The sequence below is a fragment of the Sapajus apella genome, unplaced genomic scaffold, assembly GCF_009761245.1.
Source record: "Sapajus apella isolate SASKATOON/1434 unplaced genomic scaffold, GSC_monkey_1.0 scaffold81, whole genome shotgun sequence".
In the NCBI taxonomy this organism is placed as follows: domain Eukaryota; kingdom Metazoa; phylum Chordata; class Mammalia; order Primates; family Cebidae; genus Sapajus; species Sapajus apella.
Window position 1 is genome coordinate 3,413,880 of NW_022437021.1, and position 6,032 is coordinate 3,419,911.

The 6,032-nt window shown below is 35.3% G+C and overlaps 1 pseudogene; it reads left to right on the top strand.

Moving 5' to 3' along the window:
* Positions 1–5,213: 5,213 nt before the first annotated feature.
* On the top strand, positions 5,214–5,712 carry LOC116533355 (annotated as a pseudogene).
* The last annotated feature ends 320 nt before the right edge of the window (positions 5,713–6,032 follow it).

The following is a 6,032-nucleotide window of genomic DNA, read 5'->3' on the forward strand; positions in this document are numbered from 1 at the left end:
GTTAGAATAGGGCAGTACCTTACTTGTGTGATATGAACATTTGCATATTGATAAAATTTTTAATCAAAAGAAAATCTAATAATTCTAAACTTAGCTACACTTAATGGAATAGTTTAAAAACATATCAAGCAGAAAATAAGCAGAACAACAAAGAAATAAAAAATTCCACCATTTAACACATCTTTCTCAGTGATCAATAAAACCAAAACTCAATCCCCAATAAAGGCATATATTGAACAATAGGATGGATAAATTTGAACTAATAAAACCTGAACACTACATTAAGAATTAAATTATATATTTTTTAAGTTAACCCAGAACATTTACTAAAATTGGCCAGGCATTAAGCCATTAATCAAGTCAATAAATTTTAATCCAACAGATTATTTTCTCTTACTGAAATGTAATTTAAATAGAAATCAATCACAAAATATATCTTTAAAAACCATATACAACCCCATGAAAAAGTGGGCAAAGGATATGAACAGATACTTCTCAAAAGAAGACATTTATGCAGCCAAAAAACATATGTAAAAAAGCTCATCATCACTGGTCATTAGAGAAATGCAAATCAAAACCTCAATGAGATACCATCTCATACCAGTTAGAATGGCGATCATTAAAAAGTCAGGAAACAACAGATGCTGGAGAGGATGTGGAGAAATATGAACGCTTTTACGCTGTTGGTGGAAGTATAAATTATTTCAACCATTGTGGAAGACAGTATGGCAGCTCCTCAAGGATCTAGAATTAGAAATATCATTTGACCCAGCAATTCCATTACTGGGAATATACCCAAAGGATTATAAATCATTCTTCTATAAAGACACATACACACGTATGTTTCTTGTAGCACTGTTCACAACAACAAAGACTTGGAACCAACCCAAATGCCCATCAATGATAGACTGGATAAATAAAATGTGGCACATATACAGCATGGTATACTACATGGCCATAAAAAAGGATGAGTTCATGTCCTTTGCAGATACATGGATAAAGCTGGAAACCATCATTCTCAGCAAACTAACACAGGAACAGAAAACCAAACACTGCATGTTCTCATTCATAAGTGGGAGTTAAAGAATGAGAACACATGGACACACAGAGGGGAATATCACACACCAGGGTCTGTTGGGGTTGGAGGGTGGGTAGGAGAGGGATAGCATTAGGATAAATACCTAATATAGATGATGGGTTAATGGGTGCAGCAAACCACCATGGAATGTGTATAATAACTATGTAACAAACCTGCACATTCTGCACATGTATCCCAAAACTTAAAGTATATTTAAAAATATACAAATATTTGGCTAAACAGTCTCATAAAACATTATAAAGACAAAATGTTCTAACAAAAATTAGAAAATATCCAGAACCAAATAATAAGGAAACTGCAGCATCTCAAAATGTTTAGGATGTATCTAAAAAAAATGAGGAAATTTTATACAATTAAATACCATGTTTAGATAATAAAAGACTAAAAGTGAATGAACTAAGCTTCCAATTTAAGTTAGGAAAAGTCTAGCAGAATAAATCTAAAGAAAGCAGAAGAAATAAATATAAATAATCTAAGCAACCACTATACACCTATTACAATGGTCAAAGCTGAGAACACTAAGTACTGGAAAAGATATGAAGCAACAGGAACTCTCATTCATTGTGATATATTGGAGGTGCTAGAAATCTCAAAAGTATAGGAAGAGGGCAGGCATGGATAAGACATAGAACGGAAGCAAAACTAAATTATTTACAGTTTATATGAGTTGCCTACATATAAAATCCAAAAGAATACACAAACAAATGTCATGATTGTTAAAAGAAGTCAGCAGGGTCACTTCTTTTATAAGTGACCTTATAAAAGGTCACTTTTATATCGATATAAGGTCGATATGTGAAAATCAATTGCATTCCTATGCATGAGTAACAAGGAGTTAGAGCATGTAATTAAAACAAAAGCTATCATGTTCAATAGCAACAAAGGCTACAAGGTGTCTCAAGTACATAGTAGTAAACCTAACAATGATATTATAAAACAATTCTGGAAGACATTCAAAAATATCTATGTAAACGAATAGCCAGCATAAAGAAGGAGCTGACAAAAGATGAGGCTGGAAATGTAGTCATGGTCAGATCACGATGGGTCTTTAAGGTCCTATTAAATGGTTAGAAATACTTCTGAGAGCAATGAGTAACTATTGTCGGGTTTGAGTAGAGTATAAATATGAGCTATATGAGACTGTGATCATTCTGCCAACGGTATGGTGAATAGAATAAAGAGGGGCAACATTGGAGGTAAGGTAACAAACTAGGAGGTTACTTGAATTTTCCTGGTGTGATTGAAGGTAAGCTAAACTACAGTGGATGCCCAAAATGTTCTTTGTGATCTGATCCCTATCTACCTCTCCAGCCCCATCCTTTATCAATTCCCCTCTTATACTCTATGCCCTGGGTATCCTTGTAATTCAATGAAATCTACGTGGTTTCTCATACCTACAGACCTGTCGTGTAACTGCCTGCTGGGACATCTCCAGGCTCCTCTTCCCTGATTTTGATCTGGATAATAGTCATCTTTCATATCTAAGCTCTACTGTTGCATTCATTTGGAAAACGCTTACTGTTCTTTCAAAGCTGAGGCAGTTTGTTCCCATAATATTATTTTCATACGTCTATGGTAAAACCTAAAACATTGAATTGAAATGCTCTCTTTTTCTGCCTTTCCTACTGACTGAAAGTGTCTCTCCATCATGAAGCTGGGTCTTATGAATTCTTGTATTCCTAAAGATCTCAAAGTTTTACCCACTATTTCTTTTCAAAACTAGCATAAACATCAACATGGTAGAAAATGTGAAAAACATCTAGTATCTATATGAAAATCATTTTTATAAATCCTCTGAAAGTACCTCAGGATCCCCAAGTTTCCATAGTCTATCTGTAATTTAAGAATCACTGCTTTAGACAACAAAAACCTTAAAAAAACCTGCCTTTATACTCTCACTTAAAGAGTCTAAAAAATATTGCCTGAAGAAGGAATATGTTATCAGCAGAAGAATTTGAGATGCAATTCAAGAAAGAATAATGAAAAAGTAAACATGAATTAAATGAAAATTCATATAAAATAATTAGGATAATTAGTATAATATTTTTAAATCCCAAGTATATACTTGGGATTTAAAAATATTGGTTGAGGGAAGAAATAGAGGGGAGTGTGGAGGGGAGGGAAGATAACTCTGCCCATTGTTTAATATTTCAAAGCCTTTTTCAGATCCTAAACATAAGACCAATGATCACTTGTTTAGTGCCACTGTGAAGCTTAAGTCTGTCTGGAAAATGTAGCTCATGTAAGATTTCTACTTGCATAACCTTAAACCTTGGATGGAGGAAGTGGTAATTGTTGGCCTGAATAAGGGTATAAAGCAGGAGCTGGTAAGCTGTGGCCTGTAGAAATATCTGCTCTTTTATTCTGTTTTATAAGTATGTACTGGAATACAATAGTGTTTATTCATTACATACTATCTATGATTGCTATCATCCTAAAACAAGAGAGCTAAATACTTGTGATGTAGGCGATATGGCTCATAATGTTGAAAATATTGACTATCTGGCCTTTTATCAAAAAACTTTGACAACTCCTAGTTTAAAGAGCCAGCATTCACATGATCAGCTGGGAGTACAATTAAGGCTGTCTCCTGATGACAGAATAATGCAATAGAACCTCTGTTTATTCCTTGATGTAGTAGATTGGGTTAGGCAAGAAAACAAGGCACCTTGGGGCAACACAATCATTGCGCGTGCACGCGCGCACACACACACACACACACACACACCAATTAAAGTGGCAAATCAAAAGAGAGAAGGAGAAGGAGAGACAGCCACTGACAAGAGTTAATGGTTGAATAGTGTCAGACATAATCATCATACCAAGCCTAGGGTTTTCCCTTTATATTTTAAAAATAAATCTCTAAAAGATATAAGGCTGATAGTCTTGGAGGCTACTTTGTTTTTATTTTAGGAAAATAGCTGATCTGAGACTATGAAGCTCTTATTATCAAAGTGTTTCCTTTTACAAAGATGCAAGTTAAAGCCACTATGAAATATTACCTCATATCTGTCAGAATGGCTACTATGAAAAAGATAAAAGATAACAAGTGTTGGTGAGGGTGTGGAGAAAAGGGAACCCTTGGACACAGTTGGTTGTGAATGTTAATTTAGTCATTTTAGAAAACAATATGAAGCTTCCTCAAAATATTAAAATGACAACTACCATATGATCTAGCAATCTCACTGCTGGAGATATATCCAAAGGAAAGGAAATCAGTACGTTGAAGAGAGATTTGTACTCACAGGTTTATTGCAGTATTATTCACAATTGCAAAGATCTGAAATCAAAGAATTTTTACCTTTTGGGGCAATGACATATTTGTATCAACTACAGTTATTTCCCCAGGAAGGCCTTTGTTGTTGTTGTTGGTTATGTTTAAAGACCAGGTCTTACTTTGTCACCCAGGCTGAAATGCTGTGGCACAATCAAAGTTTACTACAGCCTGGAACTCTGGGGAGCAAGTAATCCACCTCCAGACTCAGACTCCTGATTATCTAGGACTACAGGCATGCATCACCATGCCTGGCAAATTTTTATTTTTTAATTTTTATAGAGAGGTGTGGTCTCACTGTGTTGCCCAGGCTCGTCCAGGGAAGCTTTATTATATAGATTATTTTTAGAGATCTTGATTTAATCCAAATAAAGCGTACACTGATAATTTACATAATTTATTATAGCTATGTTATCATTTTCAAGAATTCATCTAAAAGACCAAGATCATTTTAATATTGGGAAAAAATCATACTTAGTATCCATTTATCAAAGAATGAAAAGTGATAACTCTGAAAATATCATACTGATTAGTTTTACTTGGATGCTTCAAAGAATAATTAAACTAACCATCAATTAATCATTTTGCAATTACATAAAAAATAACTCCCTCAGACAAATGTTAATATAGTTTTGTGATAAGCTATTCTTTTTATCTGTCCTTTTAGGGTAGCAAAATTATGTCTTTCAGTATTTCACGCAAAATATTGGTACATTTGTTCTTTATCAAGCAGTATTTATTTTATTACACATTTATCTTTTTATATGCCTTAACGTCTTCTTAAAAAGGTGTGTGTTAGGCTTTGCAGACGCCACTGCTGGGAGCCCTGCACTATCACCCATGGTCAACCCCACCGTGCTCTTCTACATTGCTGTCAATGACAAGCCCTTGGGCAGTTGTCTCCTTCGAGCTGTTTGCAGACAAGTTTCCAAAGACAGCAGAAAACTTTCGTGTTCTGAGCACTGGAGAGGAAGGGTTTGGTTATAAGGGTTCCTGCTCTCACAGAATTATTCCAGGGTTTATGTGTCAGGGTGGTGACTTCAGATGCCATAATGGCACTGGTGGAAAGTCCATCTACAGGGAGAAATTCCATGGTGAGAACTTCATCCTAAAGCACACAGGTCCTGGCATCTTGTCCATAGCAAATGCTGGACCCAACACAAACAGTTCCTAGTTTCTCATCTGCACCTCCAAGACTGAGTGGTTGGAAGGTAAACATGTGGTCTTTGACAAGGTGAAAGAAGGCATGAATATTGTGAACTCCATGGAGCGCTTCAGGTCCAGGAATGGCAAGACCAGCAAGGATATCACCATCGCTGACTATGGACAACTCAAATAAATTGAACTTGTGATTTATTTTAACCACCAGACTATTCCTTCTGTAGCTCAGGAGAGCACCCTTCCAACCCCATTTGTTCCAAGTATCCTAGAATCTTTGTGCTCTCACTGCAGTTCCCTTTGGGTTCCATGTTTTCCCTCGTCCTTTCCATGCCTAGCTGAATTAGAGTTAAGTTTATGATTATGAAATAATAACTAAATAACAAAAAAGGTGTGTGTTAATATAAATCCTAGTAACAAGTGTCAAGAACATGTGTCTTTTTTAGTCGTCCAAATTTTGATAAAACTCTAGCCCTTTAATTGTATTTTCTTCTGTAAGTT